The sequence below is a fragment of the Anomaloglossus baeobatrachus genome, chromosome 5 (genome assembly GCF_048569485.1).
Source record: "Anomaloglossus baeobatrachus isolate aAnoBae1 chromosome 5, aAnoBae1.hap1, whole genome shotgun sequence".
Classification (NCBI taxonomy): domain Eukaryota; kingdom Metazoa; phylum Chordata; class Amphibia; order Anura; family Aromobatidae; genus Anomaloglossus; species Anomaloglossus baeobatrachus.
This window is the reverse complement of record NC_134357.1, coordinates 118,942,128-118,966,776: the sequence shown is the minus strand read 5'-3', so window position 1 is coordinate 118,966,776 and position 24,649 is coordinate 118,942,128. Positions and strand designations below refer to the sequence as shown.

At 43.8% G+C, this 24,649-nt stretch overlaps 1 protein-coding gene across 7 annotated transcripts in view; it reads left to right on the top strand.

Annotated features, from left to right (window-relative positions):
- Window positions 1-1,246: 1,246 nt before the first annotated feature.
- SORBS1 (sorbin and SH3 domain containing 1) overlaps window positions 1,247-24,649 on the top strand; it is a 583,014-nt gene continuing 559,611 nt past the window's right edge. For 2 of the 7 annotated variants that reach the window (XM_075348815.1, XM_075348814.1), the window contains exon 1: window positions 1,273-1,485. The gene's annotated coding sequence lies outside the window, so the exon portion shown is untranslated. Of the gene's footprint in view, window positions 1,486-24,649 lie in introns of all 7 variants that reach the window. The other 5 variants (XM_075348809.1, XM_075348810.1, XM_075348812.1 and 2 more) reach the window with 5 other exon arrangements.

Genomic DNA, 24,649 nt, shown 5'->3' with positions numbered 1-24,649 from the left:
TCTCAAAAAGGCAGAGAGTACATGTGATAGGTTTCAAATATGTGATTTCAGTGGTAACCATAAATCTAGCAGAGGTTAACTCTTGCTAGCTGGACCATTAATGAACTCACAACTGGTCCACGCCCGAACCTGCCTGAGTAACTCAGAAACACAAGAGAAAACATAGTGTGGAGTGTCAGAATCTGTAGTGTGAACAAATGTGAATGTGTAGTGTACAAACAGATCTCCTCCTAAGATAGCCAAATCTAAAAAAACCCCACTCCAACTGCCAAATATATTAAGCTTTGATATTTATGAGTCTTTTGGGTTGATTGAGAACATAGTTGTTGATCAATAATAAAAAAAAATCCTCTAAAATACAACTTGCCTAATAATTCTGCATACGATGTAGCGTGACTGTAGACTCATCATTTCAGACCGGACAACTCCTTTAACAAATATTTAGCTGAAGTGACTTCACAAACGATAATAATAATAATAATTAATAATTTTATTCATTTATATAGTGCTATTAATTCCACAGCGCTTTACATACATTGGCAATGCTGTCCCGATCGGGGCTCACAATCTAGAGTCCCTATCTGTATGTCTTTGGAGTGTGGGAGGAAACCGGAGTACCCGGAGGAAACCCACGCAAACACGGGGAGAACCTACAAACTCCTTGCAGATGGTGTCCTTGGTGGGATTTGAACTCAGGACCCCAGCGCTGCAAGACTGCAGTGCTAACCACTGAGCCACCGTGTCACCCAAATGAAAATTATTTCCTATATATATATATATATATATATATATATATATATATATATATATATATATATATATATATATATATATATATATATGTATGTGTATATATATATATATATATATTTACATATATATATATATATATAGATATATATGTATATAGTTTATATATATATATGTATATATATATATATACATGCATATACATACATATATCAATATATATCAATAAATATATATACTGTATATAATATGTCAATCATAAATAACATGTCATGAAGGTAAAGTAGCAGTGAGACTCAGATACGACCAACACCTTAAAGGGCAGGAGGAAGGGCAATCTTCTCCACTGACTTCTGGGATGGAGAGGCAATCCCATTAGCTGGCCCTGCTTTATAAACCCCTATACCACCTGACCACGAGACAGCCCCCTTTTATTGAAAACATGCTGCTGCTTTAACCCAAGAATGCCTGGATGGAACAAAGAACTAGCCCATGTCCTCTCGCTGTTAACCCCATACTTCCCGCTCTCCATCCCCGCAGTCAGTATTCTCCCCACTTAGGCAGCGTGGATTTATCAGGACTCTTCCAGATCCAGTTGATAAAGGGGGAGGAGGATTGTGTGATTGGTTGGAGGACACTGATGGCTTCAATGAAGTCAGAGCTGGGCTACAACAGCAGAATAATACAGCAGCATGTCGTGTGCTGACAGCAAGGACACTGCATTCTGTACACAAGGTAAGTTTGGCTGCTCAGAACTTGCCCTTTGTTGTGCGGCTCCCATCAGCCCTGGCATTGTCACAATGCAGCAATATCCTGTCTACATCCTAGGTATTTCTCTTGCAGAGTTTCTTCTTATCAAGGAGCATTGATACTATCACATCTGACTGATATATTATCAATAATAATTTTTATTTATATAGCGCCAACATATTCCGCAGCTATAATCACCGATACTATATAGCAAATACCACTAAAGAGAAAATAAATAAAACATTGCATAAAACGTGGACCCCATGAACAATGTGACAATTATTACAATTACCGTAAGAATTTAAATATCCAATTCCTGTTGAGAGTCACATGGCTCCGATCAAAGGTTAGGATATGAGCATGCTACATTATATAGGTATAGTATCAATATTTATTCTATATTGCTAAATATTTACAAGCCTGTTGTGTAATCAATGTGAATGCGGTGTGTGCTGTATCTGGTGTATTGCTGAGCCCAGGTGCTGGCGGACATGTGGATTTCTGCTTACTGAGACTGCAGATAAACAGTTACTAAGTCAGCAATGCATGGACTGCAATGGGCAGCAGAGGTCCAGGTCAGGGCTGGAGCGTTTCTGGAGCGCGTTGTATTCTGTGATATTCACCTGCCCTCTTCTCTGTATCCTGCACTTGATCAGCAAATACAATTGTCTATTTAACTGCTTAGAAAAATGAATGTGACAGGCGCCAGGAGTTGAGTAATGAGGCTTTGGCCATGTGTGCCAGGATTCAGTGTGATGATGCTGTATTGTGGACTGTATTCAGAGCCCATCACATCTACATTCTGTACTGAAGGCCTATGTATTCCTATGTTTTATATATATATATATATATATATATATATATATATATATATATATGCTGCAGAGTGTTAATATGACGGAGCATATTGAGCAATAATTGGTACCATGTATTCACATTAGCTGTCGGATGGCGTGCTGGTGCGTGGTGCATGCTTCCTGGAATTGCCACTATTTATTATGTGAAATGTGTTTTTCCAATGCACTGCAGAGCCGACATCACTGTGCAAGTCATTTGCTTGCTGTACCACAATCGCTTCCAATGCTGGCTGCTCTAATGCTCAAAATAGAATTTAAATAAAACACGAGCTGCGTCTGTCTAATGATTACACCCTGTAACTTCAGCGCGGTGGTACTGCGCATCCCTCCACCTGGTACTCTAAGCATAGCCCTCTTCATATAACACTTAGTTTTCAGGTGGTTTCATGATCCTAATTATAGAATATTTACATTAATACAAGTTACATGATGTTATTATCAGATTAGCAGGATCAGGCCTGTACATGGCTGCCGCTTACAAATGGATCTTGTGTAGCAATGTAGTTAAAAACAATAATGTCCAATGCAGGTATTGTGTATCTCCATAGACATAGAGCATAGGGTGTAGTACCTTATTTCGTACGTATTCCTCTGATGGTAAGAAAGTGTCGGCATAGGCCCTAATAAGAGCATATTATCAGCCACTAAGTGACTTTCCAAAATGCCCATGAGGTTCCTGGGAAATAACTTGCACTTCCCGCTTTAAGCCATTTAGCAAAGCCAAGAGGAATTACATGGCACGCTCCCTGCAGGACTTACTGATAAATAAAAGTCACATCTTACACTAATGGCATGTATACTGGTACAATATACCAGGGCAGCCATAAGGAATTTCAGGAACCTATACCGCGTCATCGTGGACCCTCCCCTTTTATATCAGATGCATACAGTATACACTTCTCACATATTGAACACATACACACCATACTACCGCTCACAGATTAGATATATACAGCATTGCTCACATATTAGCCGCATACAGCAAACACCACTCACATATTGGACGCATATAGCACTCACCGCTCATATATTAGGCTGGTTTTACACTTGTGTTTTTTTCCTTCAGTCACAATCCGCCGTTTTGGAAAACAGCGGAATCTGTTAACGGATTCCGCTGCTTCCCATAGATTTGTATAAACGACGGATTGCGACTAATGGACCTGCGTTGCTTCCACTGGCCGACACTGCGTTGCTTCCGCCGGGCGGAAGGAACGCAGCATGTAATGTTTTTTTGTGCGTTAAAATGATGCAGAGCGGCGGATTCCGTCGGCGTCCATTGTTTTTATAATGGATGCCAATGGTGACGGATTCCGTTAACGTATCCGTCTTCACACAACTGCGCATGCCCAGATGTGTAAAGTCAAGAAAAAAAATTATAACGGATTGCGTTCTTTTGTACGATCCGTTGCATCCGTTGTGCCACTATATGCAACGCATCCATTGCATCCGTCACACAACGCAATGCAACGGATGCCGGTCAACGCAAGTGTGAAACTAGCCTTAGATGCATATAGCAAACATCTGTTCACATATTAGATTTACACAGTACACACCATTTACATATTAGATGCATACAGCACACACACTACTTACATATTACACTGACGAACAAAAGGGTAACAATGCTTTGAACGTTTGACTTTCAAGCTCCATATCTCAACATCCACTACAGCTTCCAACATGATACTACCATCATTCTATAGACAATCATCTTGGCTATCTCATATATAAATTTGATTTGTAACTATTTAGCATATGATTAGTTATGCAGATTCTTGTCATGTTACTGCATTGTTACTGTTTTGCTCCTTAAAATCTAAATTTTGATTTTTATTATTTTATAAATCCACCTTTGGCTTTAAACACTGCCTGAATCCTTCTGGGCATGCTCTCAATGAGATTCAAGCATGTCTCAATCAAAAACTAATCCCAGGTCTTCCCTACACATTTCCAATGTTGAAACCAAGGAAAAAAAATGTGAAAACATACCCTGCTGTAACTAAATAAAAGCATAGTGCATATAAACATAGGGTACTTAGTAAACACTGTTTTTGATCAAAAAAAGCATAAAGCTATCCCACCAACGCCAAGGTGTACCCAGTTGGGATAGTACCTACACTCTCTAATATTAAAACCTTACCATGGGTCTAAAATAGCGAGCTGGACATTTCATTCTGTGAATCCCCCTGACTGTGTGTGTCCTGTTGGGACCCGGTCGCTCTCAGCCCTTAGCCACATTGAGGCCTATTTTAGACCCATGGTAAGGTTTTAATATTAGAGAGTGTAGGTACTATCCCAACTGGGTACACCTTGACGTTTGGTGGGATAGCTTTATGCTTTTTTTGATCAAAAACAGTGTTTACTAAGTACCCTATGTTTATATGCACTATGCTTTTATTTAGTTACAGCAGGGTATGTTTTCACATTTTTTTTCCTTGGTTTCTCTTTGTCTCATTGCCAGTGTGAACATGGTCTCACAAGTTCCATGTATACCATCTCATACTCCGGCTCACTTTTTTTTTTTTTTGTTTTTGTTTTTGTTTTGTTTTTTGTTTTTACATTTCCAATGTTGGTGCATACTGGTCGACCCACTTGGGTTTATATACAGCTTTTTCTTCAACTCTACCCACAAGTGTTCAATTGGGTTGAGGTCTGGGGGCCAATCCAGCACCTTTATTTACTTCATTGTCATTTAACTATTTCTTCTCAAATTTTGACATATGTTTCAGGTCGTTGTCCTCCTGGAACACTATGTCGTCCTTTTCATGCCCATAGTACTCAAGTGTACAAAGTAACTCGTCTTGTAGGATACTCACACAGAGCTCAGCATTGAGACCATCATTGATCTTGGTCAAGTATCCAACGCCTTTGACTGTGAAACATTCCCATATGATCATGCTTCCTACACTGAACTTAACAACTCCTTCCATTAGCCCTTTTTTCCCTTGTTTCTTCCAGACCCATTTGCACCCATCAGAGCCTAGTGTATTCACTTACGTCTCATTGCTCCAAATCACCCATTTCCAGTCTTCTACTGTCCACTTTTCATACTTCTTTCAAAATTGAACCTACACTTCTTATGATGATTCTGAAGTTGAGGTTTCTTCACTTTTTTTCAGGCCACCATTCCAAACTTGTGTAACATGCGTCGCACGGTGCTTGCATGGACATCTGTGATCTCAATGTTTCGGGGCACACAAGCCACTTCCACTGCCATGTTTGTCACGCCAGAACTGATAGACCTTCTGAAGAGCCGACTTGTTGACTCTAATATTTTTGAATGGATAGACGGACTTCATTTTTTTATTCTTTCAACTCAACTGTCATAGCTCTCACATGATGCACTTTGGCAATTCTCTTGGCCGAGAGGCCGCTATCGATGAGCTAGATGATGCTGTTTTTCTTCATGGCTGCTCCTGCATTCAAACCAGTGACCTTTCACTTGGTAATCAATCTAACACACTGAGCTGTTAGGGAATGTGAGAACAGGTTGTAATGTGTAGTATACGGGAAGAATAAGATATTTCCACCACCAGTAGAAAAACAATAGCAATGCAGTGACGTGACAAAAATCTGCATAACTAATCATATGCTAAATAATTGCAAGTCAAATTTCTGTATGAGATAGCCAAGATGATTGTCTATAAAATGAAGGTTGTCTCGCTTTCGAAACTGGGGTGGATGGTGAGATATGGAGCCCAAAAATTTGAAACATTGTTACCCTTTTTCTCATCAATGTAAATGTATACAACACACACACCACTCACATATTTTTTTTTTTTTTTAACTATATTTTTATTCAAATTTTTCAATAACATAACACTGGCATAAGCGAATTCAGCATTGTAAATTCAACATTACATTGTCATGTTTGATCATCCCAAATTCCATACCAATTTTTAAAATCAATAACCATAACATGGCAAGATAAAGCAAAGGAAAGCAGCGACCCCTTAACCCATCATTCTTATCATTCCCCCCATTGAACCCTTGTGAACATGGTAATGACATACAATAAAGAAGTCCCACTCAAATCGGTTATTTCCCCCTCTCCTTTTAGTCAGCTTTCGGCCTTTCCTCCCCCACCTCCAAGCCATCCAATGTATCCTTCAATTTTTCAGTATGATACCAGACTGTGTCTTTGAAAGGTGACATAATCCTGACTATCTCCTCCCGAGTACAATAGGCCAGTATGAATTTCTTCCATTTGTTAAAGTGCTGTCGTATTCTATCCGCCCTCCTTTCTGCATCCAATCCTTCTATTTCAAGAAGATGCATGAGCTGACCCAAGATCTCTTCAATCGCGGGGACCCTAGACTCCAACCAATTTTTTAGTATCGCTCTCTTGGCTGCCAGAAGTATCACATGTATAAGTCTGGGTGGGTTAGTCATCTTCCCTTTGGTATCGTTCCCCTCCTCCCAATGGTGAAAAATAGCGAACCCAGGTGAGAGCCGAACTTCAAGACCCCACACCTTTTGTATACAACTTTTGATCTGTGACCATAATGGACTCAAATGGGGGCAGGACCACAACCCGTGAAGGAGATCAGTTCCACTACTCTTACACTTAGGGCAATACGTAAGCCTGTCTGGCTTTGTTGCTGATGGAGGGAGATTAAAACCATAAATTGCCTTGTGCATAATTCTAAATTGGGTTTCTCGCCAATTCTCATTTAAAATTGATTTACGAAGAGCATTCCACCCTCCCCTAATTTTTACCCCCATAGACGGGTCTTCAAATTGTTTTTCCCAAGATTTAAATAAACCTTCTGGGTGCTGTCCTATTAATAGATCACGCATGGCTCCATAAAGAAAAGAGATAGATGATGAAGTTATTGAGTTCTTTACCAGACAATCAAAAGAGTTAAATACTACCTCCTGGGTCACATCATGCAACTGAGTCATAATACTATATCTCACTTGGTCATATTGGATTACTTGGTTAGGCCCCAGGCCATACTGCGCTATAATTTCGTCTCTACTCAACCATCTAGGCTCTGAGGTGTGCAAGAGATGAGCAACAGTCCTTATACCCCGCACCTTCCACTCTTCAAACAGTTTATTGCTTGTCCCCTGCACAAACTCTGGATTCCCCCATATAGGCAAGTATTTGGATATTTTATGGGGAAGTTTGTAGTTTTTCCTCAACGCCTTCCACGCTGCAATCGTGTCTTTAAATAAGGAAGAGTGCTTGATTTTTACTGGGAGATTAGCCTGCCTAGTATGAAGTAATGCCACCAGATCCCAAGGTTGTGCATAGTCTCTCTCAAGCTCCAACGCTGAATAATGCCTAGAGCCTTTAATCCAATCCAATATATATCTAGTCAAACAGGCTATATTGTAACCCCGAATGTTCGGCAAACTCAGACCTCCATGAACCTTAGATGCCATCAGCTTCTTAAGCCCTATACGAGGGCGTTTCCCCCTCCAAATGAAGTGTGACAAAGCTCTATTTAGCTGGACAATATCTTTATGCTTGAGAAGCAGGGGAAGTGTTTGAAGATGATACATTAATTTTGATATCGACATCATCTTAATTAGGTGGACTCTACCAATTATGTTCAATGGAAGGTCGTGCCATCTTTTAAGATCTTGCTCTATTTGGCTCAGAAGGGGTGGATAGTTTAGACTATAAAGGGTTGCCGGAACCTTACCTATTTTAACTCCCAGGTATGTGATATATGACTTAGCCACTGTAATTCCTTCAAAAGGGTTCTGCTCCCGTGTTTGAACATTTGTCCCTCCCAGGTATAGGAGCTCGCACTTTGACGCATTAATCTTGAAGCCTGAGTACGCTCCAAACTCTCGCAAAATTTGTAAAATCTCGGGGACCTGCTGAGCTGGATTCGAAAGGAAAAGCAAAATGTCATCCGCAAAAAAAGCTGACTGAATTTGTCTATTATTTACAGAAATACCCTGGAAGGTGCTATGTGTAGATAACAATCGTACCAATGGTTCCAGAGCCAGATTAAAAAGTAATGGGGAAAGGGGGCAACCCTGTCTGGTTCCTTTCAGTAACGGAAAAGGGGCTGACAGATATCCTGGAATGTAAACTTGAGCCTTCGGATTTGTGTAAATTTCTCTAATGTAGGTATAAAATGACCCCGAAAAACGCATTTCATCTAGAACTCTATAAAGCCATGACCACTCAATATTGTCAAAGGCTTTCTCGGCATCTATTGTAAGCAAAGCGGGAGATTCTCCTTTCAGAGGCCGAAGGTTAACCCTATCCAGGACAAGAAGAACTTTTCTAATATTTAGTGTCCCTGATCTTTTCTGAATGAAACCGGCCTGTGCTGGGGAAATCAGTTGGGGAAGAATTATAGCTAGACGATTTGCCATAATCTTTGACATTATCTTCATATCTAGGTTGATAAGTGATATGGGCCTATACGAACCCGGCTCCTTCGGGTCCTTCCCCTGTTTAGGGATCAATTTTATATATGCCCGGTTATTATTTTGGAAAGACGCATTACCGTCTAGTATGCTATTATACAGCTCTAGTAATGTAGGTAAGATCTCTTCCTTTACTGTTTTATAGAATTCTCCCGTAAATCCGTCAGGGCCAGGGGCTTTATAATTATGCATGGAGTTGATTGTCCCCAATACTTCTTCCCCCGTAATTTTGGCATTCAGAAAAGTGCGATGCTCTTCTGTGAGTCGAGGTAGTGTCACTTTAGATAAAAGATTATTATCAGGAAATTTGTCTCGCTTTTCCGACGAATAAAGGTTTCTATAATACGTGCCTAAAGTCTCAATTATTGTCTTAGGGTTTTTGTGTATCTCCCCCTTTTGATTTTTTATTTCCATGGGTCCCTGAGTTATAATCCTATTTTTCGCTAAGTTGGCCAGTATTTTCCCTGCTTTATTTCCAAAGCGATGTAATGTAGCTTCTTGCATTGACCTAGCCATTTGTTCCCGTTTTTCCGCCCACTCATTAAAAGCTCTTTGGGCTATTACCCATCTATCTCTATGGTCCCTATCAGGATGCTTTTGAAAAGAAGTATATGCTTCCCTCAATTTATGGGAGGTTTCAGTAAATTTAAGATGAGCCTTTTTCTTCAAATAGGAAACATGTGCTATCGTTCTGCCCCGTAATACTGCCTTCGCCGTGTCCCATAATAACATAGGTGTGTCTTTATGTTGATCATTATGTACCATAAATTCCGTCCACCATTCCTTTAATTTCAAGGAAAAATCTTCGTTATCTTTAAGGAAGGAAGGATATCTCCACAGATAGTCCGTTCCTCTGGGATAAATGTTTGCTAGGTCTAGCACCACCGGGGCATGGTCAGAAATCACCAAATCCTGGATAGTAGCTGAGTGGAGCGCACGTACCAGGTTCCCTGAAATAAGAAAGTAGTCAATGCGAGACCAGGAGCTATTAGCATGTGAATAGTGCGTAAATTCCCTATCCTGAGGGTGCAGTAGTCTCCACGCATCCCATAAGGCCGTGGCATTTAACAGAGGACGCATAACTTTATCATGGCCGCGCGGTACATTTGGGGGGCCTTTAGCATTTTTCCTGTCCTCTAGCACAGATACCACCGAGTTGAAATCCCCCCCAATTATTAGATTAAAATGGGCATGTTCTAAAATTTTGGCCTCAAGTCGTTGAAAGAATGATTTGTTGTTTTCGTTCGGGGCATAAATATTAAAGATTTTATAAATTCCTCCAGGTATCTCCACTGAGATCATCTGAACCCTACCTTCCGTGTCCGCATATGTTTCCAGGACTTGATGTTGTAATCTCCTACTTACTAATGTAATAACCCCTGCTTTCCTTTTAACTGAAGATGACCCATAGACTCCTCCAACCCACAATTTCCCCATCCTCTGCATGTCTGAACCTTCCAGATGAGTTTCCTGAAGGAGCGCAATGTCCGGTTTGAGGCGATTAAGGTGGCGTAATATCTTAATTCTTTTTTGGGGGGAACGTAACCCCTTAACATTCCAGGTGACTATTCTCATAAAGCACATGTAATAAATGGAAATCCTGCCTTTCGTTTACCATGTTTTTGCTGCCCTCCCTTGCCAAAAAAAAATTCAACCAATTAGACAATTGAACATAGTGCTCACTTGCAATAGTGAGAGTAGTAGTAATAATAATAACTCTGTGTAAAATCTTTGCTACTTCACTTGAATCCAAAATCCCCAAACATTTCAAACATCACCCTCCCCTCCCCCCCCCAACTATACCATAATACTCAGACTTCACTTTTTTCTGATCATTTTCCAAGCTCAGTCAACCTTATACTTATAGCGTTTAACCAATATAAAGGAGTGTCCCACCTACAAAGAAAGAGAGAGAAGGAAAAAAAAAAAAAAAAAAAAGGTTCTCTTTCCTTTCCTCCGCCTCAGATTTCTTGAACTTTTTCCACTGCGGCTTCTCCAGCCTAAATCAAAAACAGGTGTCCCACCTTGAACTTTACACATCCGACATTTGTCTATTTGTCTCAGGTTCCCTTAAGTTCCTTGTTTTGCTGTCTCCGGTCCTTCGGGGAAGCTGTAGCGAGCTTCACAGAGCTCCCTTTGGTCACTCTCTGGTTCGGTGAGTCGTTGCGCCCTGGTCCTGGAGAATTCCTGAGGTCACGAGGACTGCTGATCCGCTCAATAAAGGCCTCTGCCTCCTTTGGACTTGAGAAAGAATTGTAGGATCCATCCTGATGTCTGATAATCAACGTTGCCGGGTACTTTAACTGGAAGCGTATATTTCTCTTAAATAAGGCAGAGCATATGTATGAGAATGCCCTCCGCTGCCGTGTGACCTCCGCAGAAAAATCCTCGAAGAGCAAGATGCGCGAGCCTTTCACCTCCAAGGGATGTTTCAATTTCTTGTATGCCTGTAATATTTCCTGTTTATCGGAGAAGTCCAAGTATTTCATTATGACTTGTCTTGGGCGTCTGTTATGTTCACTCTCATCACCTCTCCTTGGCGGACCAATGCGGTGCACCCTTTCCACTTTTCTCCTTCCTGCTACTCCCAGGGTTGTAGGAATAGTGGATTCACACAATGTACGTAGCTCACCAACCGGGTATGTTTCAGGCAGGCCGACAATGCGCAAATTGCTTCTTCTGGAGCGGTTCTCTAGATCGTCCACACGGTCCCTCAGGGTCAGATTCTCCCTAGCCAGACGCATGACTGTAGTGTGGTCAGAGCTGAAGTCCTCCTCTAACGTCGACATTTTGGTTTCCATAGCCGCAACCTGTTCCACCGTCTCATCAAGTTGGTTCTGTATGGCACTGAGAGCTTTTGCTATTGATGCTTTAATTGTAGCGGAGATGTCAGGTAGCAAACGATTGGCGACTTCATCAGCCAGACGCTTATAATCCATACCCTCCACTGTTTTGAATACATCCGGGGTCCCCGGGGAATCCTCCATCTCCATCTGATGAGTATTTTCAGGTGACCGAGGGACACTTAATTCTGTATGGGCAGTCACAATCTTTTTTTCACACTGTACGCTGGATGTATGAGGATTTTGTGTTTTGGAGCTGCTGCGCAGCAGGTATCTTTCCATCAAATAGTGAATGAAGGGACGTAAGTTTTGACACTGATTTAGTGTGGGTTGTCAGACAAATCTTGATTCTGCTCCCCCTTTTGTTTATTCTCACTTTCACCCCTTTCTCCCCCCTGCCAGAGTTATATGAATTCTCACTGTCCTGAAACTTTGCAGGGATGTATGTTTAAACTTCCCTCCTTCAGCTTCTTTCACTTTCTCCAGAGCTTTGCACTGAGTCTGTATGCCTAGAGATTCAGCTCCTGCTTATGCACAGGTCTGGACAAGATGGGGGAAGGGCCCAGGGATTCCCAGCTTTTTAACTCTTAGCTCTTTGCAGAACTTGTCAGTAGCGTGTTGTTTGCTGCTGATATCTTATCAGGACTCCAGGAGATTTATTATTCTGCTGCCGGTTAACTGCTTAGTGCTGGGGGAGTGAGTGCAAGGTAAGCTGCGTCCTGCTCTCTGTGTACAGATCTGATTTTAGTGCAGGGCAGGCTCCGGCGCCATCTTTATCACGCTGCCAGATCTTGAGAGGGAGGGGGAGAGCGAAATTCACCGCGCTGTTTCAAGTAATTATCTCCACGGCTCCCCATGAACTTCCCTGCATGTAGCAACTTCACTCACCGGTGGAATGGAGCGGGGGAGGCTGGTGGGTTGTCCGGTATATATGTCAGAGCTGCAGGGAATGACAGAGCTCAGGCGTCCTGTGTCCTACATGATCAGCGCAGGAGCCGGAAGTCCACCACTCACATATTATATTCATACAGTATACACACCGCTCATATATTGGACACATACAGCACACCCCTCTCACATATTATATTCATACAGTATACACACCGCTCATATATTGGACACATACAGCACACCCCTCTCACATATTATATTCATACAGTATACACACCGCTCATATATTGGACACATACAGCACAACCTCTCACATATTGGATTAATACAACATACACACTGCTCACATATCAGATTTATACAGTACACACGACTCCTATATTAGATGCATATATCACACATTATTACATACTAGATTCACACAGCACACGCATTACTGACATACTAGATGCATACAATAGATTCAGTGTTTACATTTTCGGTGCAGACACCGCTCACATATTAGGCTGGTTTCACACTACGTTTATTTAACATCCGTCCATAACGTTTTTTTAGCGGAAAAACGGATCCAGTGCAAATGCGTTTTCACTTCAATGCATTTGCAATGGACTCGCGTCCACCTGCGTTCGCATGCGTTTGCGTGCGTTAGACACAGGATCCGTACTTTTGCGTTATTTTAACATGTTTCAAAAACGCTACTTGTAGCGTTTTTTACCTTTGTCAAAATAACGCATCTCACAGGATCCTTCACATTGCGCCGCGAGCTGCAATGCATTTCAATGAGCGCTGGATCCTGCCTAGCAGAATGCGTTGAGTTGCGTTGTAACAGGATCCTGCTTTTGTACTGAGCATGCCCAGAAAGTACTGAGCATGCACAGAACCAGTCTCGCGTGATCTGTCTCTCTCCTCCTCCCTCCCTCACCCTCTCTCTCTCTATCTCTGTCTTTCCCCCTTCCTCTCCTCCCTCTCTCTCCCACCTGAGAGCTGCGGACACTCGTAACCAAGGTAAATATCGGGTAACCACTTCTCTTAGTTACCCGATGTTTACGTTGGTTACGTGTGCAGGGAGCCCGGCTCCTAGCAGCTGCAGACACTCGTAACCAAGATAAATATCGGGTATCCAAGCCCGATGTTTACCTTGGTTACCAGCGTCTGCAGCTGTCAGAAGCCGGCTCCCAGTCTAGTTCCCCTCACTCCCGATCACATGACTCCAATGCCCGCCCCTAAACATCCAGTGACAGGACCCTGCAAAATAACAGATGCGTTAGCATGCGTTTTTTGCTGTAAAAGCAGGATCCGCTTTTGCAGCAAAAAAACGTTCCTGACGCATGTTAAAAAGACGTAGTGTGAAAGCAGCCTTAGATGCATACAGTACACTCAGAGCTCACAGATTAGACGCATACAATATATATAAAATGCTCACATTTTAGATGCATACAGCACACCCCGCTTATTTATTAGACACTTACAACACACACATTTACACATTGCACACATGCAGTACACACAACACTCACATATTTTGTGTGTTTAGTACACACTCATATTTAAGGCACATGCAGCCCATCACTTGGGTTGTGGTTTTGTTTCGTGAGTTCATAAAGTGAAACAGACAAATTGATAGAATAATAAGTTTTATTTCTATAGCGCCAACATATTCTGCAGCGCTTTACAATTCAGAGGGGACATGTACAGGCAATATGAGACAATACAAAGTAACAAAATTAAGATACCAGGAGGAGTGAGGGCCCTGCTCGTAAGCTTACAGTCTATGAGGAAATAGGGGAGACACAAAAGGTGAATGGGGGGGAGAAAAGCTTGACATATATGCTCCAGCCATCGATTTAATAGGGGATTCAAAACCAGCTGCGTGAACCCGTCATTGGACACAATTTATACAGGTAGCGGGGACAAGAATTGGAAGTAAATAGAATGCAAAAGAATAAACAAACAACAAAAAAACAACGGAAACCCCCCAGATCTGTTGCATAACTAATGCAGACTGGAACAGAAAGGTCTCTGATCAGTATGGGGTCATTCTGGTTTCTGATTTTAGAACAGAAGAAAAAGCGCAGCACACAGAACGCTTTCTTATGTCCTAAACATGAAACACTTTATGGCGCCTCCTGCGTCCATCTGAATTTGATATGCAACAAATCTGTTTTAGACATAAATTCTAGTTGTTCTGTTTCAAGGAACAGTCAAACTGAAGTCCAAACGAATGTGTGAACTTAGCATTACATATTGCACACACACACACACACACACACACACACACACTCACACACACACTCACACACATACACATATACACACACACACTCACACACACACTCACACACATACACATATACACACACATACACACACTCACACACACACACACACACACACACATACACACACTCACACACACACACACACACACACACACACCACGTATGTATCAGTCACATGCCGCACTACACATTAGACAGTACATCACACACACCACTTACATATCAGTCACACATTTCAGATTTTGTGTATCATTGCTGAACACATAATAAGCATCACTGCATCACATTGTAGAAATTATTTGCATAGATCTTCACTTCTGGCATCGCGGTCTTAACCTAACCCATTTGACAATTAAGCCCCACCCAATTGCATTGCTTGGCGTCACCTTCAATTCAGTGCGTGCTCGACCCCTGACTGCAGTATGGTCAGTACTGCCTTGATGACAGCCTTGTAATATGCCATCAATTTCTGGTCAATGGGTGTCCCACAGGTCAGATGTCTAGAGAGAAGGGTATGCAACCCGTACAGCTTTTCTCATACACAGCACCATTTGTAACAGTGATTTGTTGGATCAGCAATGCTTGCCTGTTCACGTACTGTAAGTTCGGCTCTGCTGCAATACCAGATATAGACCTCGTTTCATTAAGACTGTCATGCACCTGGTTTAACAAGAGGTGTTCAGGGCACACCACTTAATTAATACAGCATATTTTATCAGTGGTGTGCTCCTTGGCAGAAAGGTTACACTAGTCAGGGAAATGCCGCCAGTATTGATGAATTTGATGGGCAGGTGTAGAAGGAGACACTCCATGGCAGCGGCTAGGGCTCCTCGAAAGTGCTGTGAATACGCCAAGTCCCAATATTTTTGCACATCTCAATATTGCGTAAATATTTTGCAACTTTTCAAAGAGTTTTACACTAATTTTCTGCCAAAAACACTTTGATGAATCAGGGTCTTAATGTCTACTAGCAAGTTGTCTTGATAGTACAAAAACCTATTGTATGCATCTTGGGGGTCTTAGCAGATGATAATCCAATGATCAGACACTTGAGGCATGTCTTAATTTATCATCAATGTTAGCCATAGGAATATCCTTACACTATATAGGGCTATGTCTATTCTCAGATAAGGGACAGTATTCTTTACTTGCCTCCGATTAACACTTTAGGGGCCATTTGGTGTATTTGTTTGCCATTATGTATTTGGCATCAATAGGACATCATAACAATAACCAAATCTAACCATTACTGGCCCACCCACCATACTTTTTTACAGAGTAGTCACCCATGATTGCTTTCTATTTACTATACTGTTACGTAATCATGCAGTTATTTGCCATTTTCCCTAATACCATGCCCCTTCCATGGGAAGAAGCTTCTGGAAGCGCTGAGGGTTTATAGGTGATTTGTAAAAAACTATGTTAGTCAAGGAGATCTCTAGAGTCATTGAGCCTCCCGGACCGTCTTGGAGAGTCGGAAAGTTTGCATTAACAATCTGTCTATAGGTTTCTGTATTATCCAAGGTATATTAATACTTTTGTTCTTAGGTTATATTTTCATGGTCATGTACAATGTAAACTCTGGAACAAATGCAAGTTCTTATGGTCATTACGTCAGTGTGGGCTAACCTGTAAAAAATGTTCCAGAACATTATAATTAGTACCAAAAGAATGGGTTTAGTTCCAGCATATATTAGGAGTTTCTTTTTATATTATAACTTTACTTCCATAAGATTTATTTGACAATAACAGCTTGAGTAATCTTAATAAAAATGTTTTGTATTGTTAAAGCAATAGTTGACCTGCAAATACTTTTTATTGTTTCCATGGTAACTCCATATATACGGTATTCATTCTGCTCGGAATTTTCAGTTAATATTTGTTGAATTCAGTGACATTTGAGAGAAAAACTTCCCTGCTCTATCCTGGATGTGCTGCGCTCTTACCAACATAACACTTTGGGATTTGTCTGTACATTTTGGATTGACCAGTGGAACAATAGATGTAGAAACCATATTGCCTTAAAGAGGGAGTAGTTAACTGAAAATTTGCAAATAGATGTCTTAAAAAGAAGAAAATTACATTCTCATTTAGAATGCTTATTTGGCAGGGGTCACACATGGCAGAATTGACGTGGTTAAGAAAAGCACCAACTTTAAATTTTAAAGGGAACCTATCGCCAGATTTGGGGCCTATAAGCTGTGGCCACCACCAGTGGGCTCTTATATACGTATTCTAACATCCTGTATATAGGAGCCCAGGCCTCTGTGTAGAACGTAAAAATCCCTTTATAATACTTACCTAAGGGGCAGTGTGGTGCAGACTGGTCAGATGGTCGTCTCCGTTCTTCGGCACTGGTGCCTCCTCTTTTGGCCATCTTTGTCCTTCTTCTGAAGCCTGGGTGCATGACACGTCCTACGTCATGCACACAAGCCGGCACTGAGGTCCTGCGCAGGCGCACTACAATATTTTCATTTGACCTGCTAAGGGCAGATCAAAGTGCACCTGCGCAGGATCTCAGTGACGCATCATGCACCCAGGCTTCAGAAGAAGGAGGACAAAGATGGCCGAAAGAGGAGGCGCCAGTACCGAAGAATGGAAACACCTATCCAACCAGTCTTCACCACAACGACCCTTAGGTAAATATTATAAAGTGATTTTTACGTTCTACACAGTGGCCTGGGCTCTTATATACAGCATGATAGAATGCTGTATATAAGAGCCCACTGGTGGTGGCCATAGCTTATAGGCCCACAATCTGGTGACAGGTTCCCTTTAAAAGAACCTTCCTTTTAAAACCTTATAAAAAAAGAGTCAGTTGGAAAACATACAACTTGACTTTGGTATAGTTGAGTTCCGGTGACCCAACCATATCACCTTTTCTCTTGTCCACTTACTTCCAACAGCTATGAAATAAACAACAAACAACAGGATTGGATGAAATGGCCACAGCAGCCTTTTAATTAACATATAAACATCATTAAATAACTTAGATTGGGTGGAAGCTCATAAATCTGGTGATTACCAATAATAACCTTATTAACATTAACTTCCCTTGAACACACTTACTCCCAGCCATAACCACCAACTCGGGAGCACCAATATAGAAGGGGGGAAGGGATAAATACAAGACACGGGACCCGGCATTCCATTGCTGGCGGTCCCCCAAATCATCAGACCACCAACCAAAACCGTGAAATTAAAGGAATCAATATCTCCATGAACCCCCATTAAAAATTTACACCAACTTCAAGGACCCACCCCAACCGCCTACAGCCACCATGACCCTGCTACACCTCAAGAGGGAGGGCAGGCGGGACTATCCCAGGAGAGCGCAAGTCAAAAGTGATCCTATAGAAGGGCTCGTGCGCATGTTGAGTTTTTACTTGCGTTTCCGCAGCGTTTTAAGCAGCAGCGTCACATTGTCAAAATGCATGAGTTTTGGTTTTCAAGCAAAATCTATGGGATTTTGACAAAATTCGTGCGCATGCTGCTTTTCTAAACGCAGTGTTTTGATTGACAAAAATTTGACAAAATCTCTGCGTTTACAAAAGCAGCATGTCACTTCTTTTGTGCGTTTTGGCAGCGTTCTACACCCATTGAAATCAATGAGTTGTTGAAAAACGCTACCAAAATGCTAAGCAGTGCGTTTGCACTGCATTTTTGTTGCCATCTGCATGTTTATTTGACATAACAAGTGCAGGTCTTTCGGTCTCTCTCTCTCTCTGTCGGTCAGTCTCTCCCACCCACCCCCTGTCTCATACTCACCGATCCCCGATCATTGGTGCTGCACAACGTTCACACTGTGGCGGCTTCTCTTTTGAAAATGCCGGCCGCTCATTATTCCATTTCGTATTCCCTGTTTCCCCCACCCACCAGCGCCTATGATTGGTTGCAGTCAGACACTCCCCCACGCTGAGTGACAGCTGTCTCACTGAAACCAATCACAGCCACCGGTGGGCATGTCTATATCGTGCAGTAAAATAAATAAATAATTTAAAAAAAGAACGTGCGGTCCCCCCCCAAATAATACCCAGCCAAGATAAAGCCACACAGCTGTGGGCTGGTATTCTCAGTATGGGGAGCGCCACGTTATGGGGAGATCCCCATCCTAAAAATATCAGCCAGCAGTTGCCCGGAATAGCCACATCCATTAGATGCGACAGTTCCGGGACTCTACCCGGCTCTTCCCGTTGCCCTGGTGCGGTTGCAATCGGGGAAATAAGGAGTTAAGGGCAGCCTATAACTGCCACTAAGTCCTAGCTTACTGATGGCAGGCGTCACTGAGACACCCCCCCATCACTAAACTGTAGAAAAAGTAAATAAACACAAACACCGAAAAATCCTTTATTTGAAATAAAAAAAAAAAAAATTATATACGGTAGATATTTCGCTTTCTAATTCAATTTTGGGGATGCAGCACGAATAAAAACCAGCAATTAAGATTTTTTTTTTTTGTTCTAACATTCACCATGTGGTAAAAGTGATAAGACATCTTAAGGGTATGTCCGCACGCTGCAGTTTTGTTATAACCACAAAAATGCACCCTATGCCCAAAAAACACATCTTGTGGCAAAAAAAAGCATCAAAAAATGCATGCGTTTTTGGTGTGTTTTTTGACCATGCGCTTTTCATGCGTTTTTTTTTTGTCACCAATGGGTGAAAAACGCAAGGAAAACGCTAAAAGAATTGACATGCTGCAGTTTTATGGTCACCACAAAAATGCAGGCCAAAAAGAAGCAAGGTGTGCACAGCAAACCTGAAATCTCATAGACTTTGCTGGAGAAGGAAAAGCATGCAGATTGTGGTGACTAAAAGGTCCAAAATCTATTGATTAAAATCAACTTTAAATTTAACTAAAGGGGGCTTTACACGCTGCGACATCGCTAATGCGGAGTCATTGGGGTCACGGAATTTTGTGGCCGCATTAGCAATGTTGCTGCGTGTGACACCGATGAGCGATTTTGCATCGTTGCAAAAACGTGCAAAATTGCTCATCGGTGACATGGGGGTCCATTCTCGATTATCGTTACTGCAGCAGTAACGATGTAGTTCGTCGCTCCTGCGGCAGCACACATCGCTATGTGTGATGCCGCAGGAATGAGGAACCTCTCCTTACCTGCCTCCCGGCCGCTATGAGGAAGGAAGGAGGTGGGTGGGATGTTCCGGCCACTCATCTCCACCCCTCCGCTTCTATTGGGCGGCGTTAGTGACGTCGCTGTGACGCCACACGGACCGCCCCCTTAGAAAGGAGGCGGTTCGCCGTTCACAGCGACGTCGCCGGGCAGGTAAGTATGTGTGACGGGTCTGCGCGATGTTGTGCGGCACGGGCAGCGATTTACCCGTGTCGCACAACAGATGGGGGCGGGTACCCACGCTAGCGATATCGGGACCGATATCGCAGCGTGTAAAGTAGCCTTTAGTTCATGGGAAAACCCCTTTAAGGTTCAGTGTATACTGCTCAAAAAAATAAAGGGACCATCAGTAACGTTACCAGTCTTCAGACTTCCAGGTCACACTGCGCAAGACCTGCCGATGCTGAAAAGCGCTGACATCAGTAACATTACCGCTGTTGAGACGTTCCGGGTCACACTGCACTGTGCAAGGCCTGGCAATGCTGAGAAGCGGTGACATCAGTAACGTTACCGCTGCTGAGATGTTCCGGTTCACACTGCACTGTGCAATGCCTTGCGATGCTGTTGAGCAGTATTGTTTCTGATGTCACCGCTCTTCAGTGCTGATACCTTGGACGTCGGGTGTTGATGGCTCATTTCTGCAAAGTTGAGATGACAATGGAGCGGGCACTGTCACTGTACAGTCGCACAGTGCACAGTGCACAGCTCAGGTACACAGCAGGGACCAGAGTTGTCACTGAAATGAGTATCACTAGTGACACTTTGTTTCAGGGATGAGGCAGAGGCTGCTGTCACTGTCACAGCCCCTGCCCCTCCCTGAAACGAAGCGTCATCTTTGACGCTCATTTCGGGGTCTGGTCTATCCCTGCTGTGTTCCTGCTTTGTTCCTCCCTGCGCTGTGCACTGTGCGATCTGCACAGTGCACAGCGTCCGCTCTGTTATCGGTTCCAATCAGTAATATTCAGCTGCAAACAGAGTGGTGTCTCTGTGACGCCCTGGCAAAACCAGCAAAACCAGATAGTCACAAAAGTGTCCATCCTCCTTTTTACCACCAGAAACCCACACTCAGGTACAACACAGATATAAAAGCCTAACCACCCCCTCATGATAATAAGGGCACACCAGTGGGCGGGATCAGGCGGATGAGAATGCCCACCTAGGGGTCCTGAGGTGTCAGTGGCGGGAACAAAATAGACAAGTTTTAGAGTTCAAGCAGAGAGTGCTGAAAGTTAAGTGGAGGAGTAGTAGTGAGTGGAAGACAAGTGCAGACTGTGAAGTTTAGTCAGGGGTAGGGGCCCCTGGACAACCCGGCTAGGTTGCAGACGGTGAACAGGGCGACAGGCGATGGAGATCCGGTCACGGGAAACCTTAAGTAGACCGAGGCAGGGTCGTAGCCCGCCGGTGCCGACAGCGGGAATCAGGTCCGGAGGCCGTGCAAAGACAAGGTGCCTGGACCCCAGGACGAGGAAGGTTGTATGCCCCTTGTTAATTCACCAGCAGAGGACGAGGTTTCAGGCCTTGTTCTCCCGAAGCTCAGAGAGTGAAACGGAAGCCCAACGCGGGGGATAGGGTGTCTGTCAGAACCCACAGAGATCCCAAGGGTCAGATTTCGTGAGCCAAAGCTCCCAAATACATACAGAACTGGGAGTGGACTTCTCCGTTCCATGCGAAGTCGTCCAACAGGAGAGACAAACACAACAGGCAGGGGGAAGGGACACCTGTTCACTAACCAGGGTGTTGGACCCGAATACACCCTCCAACGGCAGCCGCTCACTGGCAACTTGGTTTATCACTGGACTTGTGTGAAATTACTGAACTGTGAGAACACAATTGACCACTGGTCCAACCCGGAGCGCCACCTCCAGCAGCCATTACTCCCGTGTCCACCGCGGGCCCCGGGACTACACCTCCCCTACTCGTGGAGGGGAACCCATATTGCTGCCCCGCTCCATCAGCCCAGGGCGCCCCATCACCAGGCAGTGGCGGTGTCATCATCCCTCACCGCAACCCACGGGTGGCGTCATAGACACAATAAATCCCCTGTAAATATCCCCCTTTACAACGGTTGTGAGGACAGACGGCCGTGCGAGCCTGGGTCCGGTCACCACTCGAGCCGCAGCAGTAACCCGGATCCGAGCAGCCCCAGAAGCAGCAGCGCCCCCCGCCCGAAACATCTATACCTGGCATGCAGGAGACAAGTGACGTCACTAGCAGGGGAAGTGCAAGTTTCCTGCATGCCGGGTATAGACACCGCTCTGATTATTAATGTTCTGAGCCGATAACAGAGTGGGTGCTGTGCATAGCGCAGGAAGGGACATACAGAGCAGGGACAAAGCAGGGACAGCAGAGAGTGACACAGAGGGACAGATCAGTCCCTGAAATGAGCGTCATAGTAGCACTTCATTTCAGGGAGGGGAAACTGCCACAGACTCTGCTCCCTGATGGCACTTTGTTTGAGTATTCCAGCTTGCACTGAAATTCTCAAATGAATAATCGTCACATAAGAAATGGAAAAAATAATAAAATAGTAGTTAAATATTGTAGTTAGGAAACAGTAGGGAATTTTTAGTACAAGTATATTAGAAAATAGCTTAGACTATATCATCAAATAGATAACAATTAAAATTAAATTGAATTTTACCTTTGGACAAACCCTTTAACAATCCAGCACCTTCCTTTATCTGGAAGGTGTGAGGTGGCGGGGTCTCAGCCAATAGGAAAATGTGGCTTCCTGGTATCAGCTTTGTTGGCTGAGGCCCCGCCCCTTCTGGTCACATGGGTATGACATTGATTGCATAATACTTATGCTAATTATAACAGGGGGAGGGGATAACTACGCATACCCTCCCAGATATTATCTGATCCTCAGCTGCTCTCACTCAAGCAGATAATTTTATAAACTTTACTTTTTTGGATTTCAAAACCTGTACATCCGAGCTGACCGCTACAGGTATGTATAGAATCAGCCTGATAGTGCCAGTATAGCACTGGCTTTAGGTTATATATGAAAATCCTGGTGATTGGTTCCCATTAAAAATTGGCAGTAATGCTGAAAGATGCTCCACAGCAAGGGTTTGGATCACCCCTTTGATACTAACTAGCTAACAGTTCCTCTAACTAGCCACATTACCCTATCCTAGATATTGGGCAGTGTAAAGGAAAGCCTAGCTACAGTGTTGAGCTGCAATAGATTGTCGCGCTAATGTTTTTTGGAGGTTGCATAGCAACAAAATTATTAGACTTTTTGAGACTACTGCTTTTGTGCACAGTTTAATGAACGTCACGTCATACACCTGAGAACCAAATAACTTATACCATGTACAGTGGAACCTTGGATTACGAGCATAATTGGTTCTGGGAGTGTGCTCTTAAATCAAGTTACTCTTATATCAAAGCAAATTTTCCCATAGAAAATAATTGAAACGCAGACAATTTGTTCCACAACCCAAAAATATTTACTGTATTTTTGCAAACTTATTACAGTAATACAAAATAATGTACTGTATTTGTACCGCCCCGCGGGCTCGGCCGGCTCCCGAGCCGCTCGGATCCGTGCTCGTTGGTGGGTAGCTCAAGCTCTCCACGGACCCGGGGGTCATGTCGCTCTGAAAGGGAGTTGGCGCTACACGCAGGGACTTCGGTGGGGAGTTCCACGGTCGGGGCCGTGGTGGTTTGTAGGGGATTTAAGTTTGTGACGCCACCCACGGGTTGTGGTGATTGGATTGACACCACCGCTGCCGTTGACTAGGCCTCCCGGGGACGGTGTTGCGCAGCTTAGTTTTTACCCCTTCCGTGGGTAGGGGAGTGATGGTCCCAGGGGCCCGAAGGAGGTGCTGAGGCGGGGGAGCGGGTGCGTGCTGGGTGCTAGTGCGGTGCTGCGCGGTGCGCGGTCCGAAGGCACTAGTGTACTCACTATGATACAACACGCTGGAGTCTCTGGTAAACCAAATGGGATGATGAACGGTGCCCGCAGCCGGCTCCAGCTTCCCCTTAACAGGTTAGTGGTTTCCGCCTTTCTCCTGTACCTCCTTAGTGTAGACGTTATGACTCTTTGCCTAAGCAACGGTAGTCCGCTCCCTGGCTTGCTGTGTGTCGGGAGAGCCCTGTTTGCCCGCAGATGCTGGCCCCTTGGGTCTCTATGCCCTGGTGGTGGCTTTACCCTAATGGTTGGGCTGTTGTCTTCAGTCGGGTCTTATGTGGGAAAGGTCCTAAAGTCCAGTCCTCAATCAGTTGATTCGACTTAGCCTAGTTGTTTCTGGGCCTCGTACTGGGTCTCAGTACCCCTCCTGGTGCTCCGGTTTCCAATCGGTTCCCCGGTTCGGTACCGGCGGGCCACCGCCCAACCCCGGTCCCTACGGTTCCACCGGCTGTAATCCCAGCTCCTGCAGGCGGCCACCAGCGTCTTCCTCCTTGTCAGAGGTGACTGGGCTCCAACCCAGACACCTGGTAGACTATGGCAGGCCTGGGCACAGGTCTGCCCTTGAACTTGACTACTCCAGTCCACTGTCAAAGCTAATCTACATAGAACTACTGTTTTTCCCGCCTCCAGGCCTGTGAACTCCTCAGTGTGCGGAGCCAACCACCTGACTCCACCCCCCTGGTGTGGACATCAAACCTGGAGGGAGGTGACAAGGGTTTTGAAGTTTGGCTGCTGTCACCTTATTAGGGAGGGTGTGTGTGTGTGTGGGACTACCTGGGACGACCTGACTAGTCCAGGGCGTCACATATTCATATAAAATTATTACAGT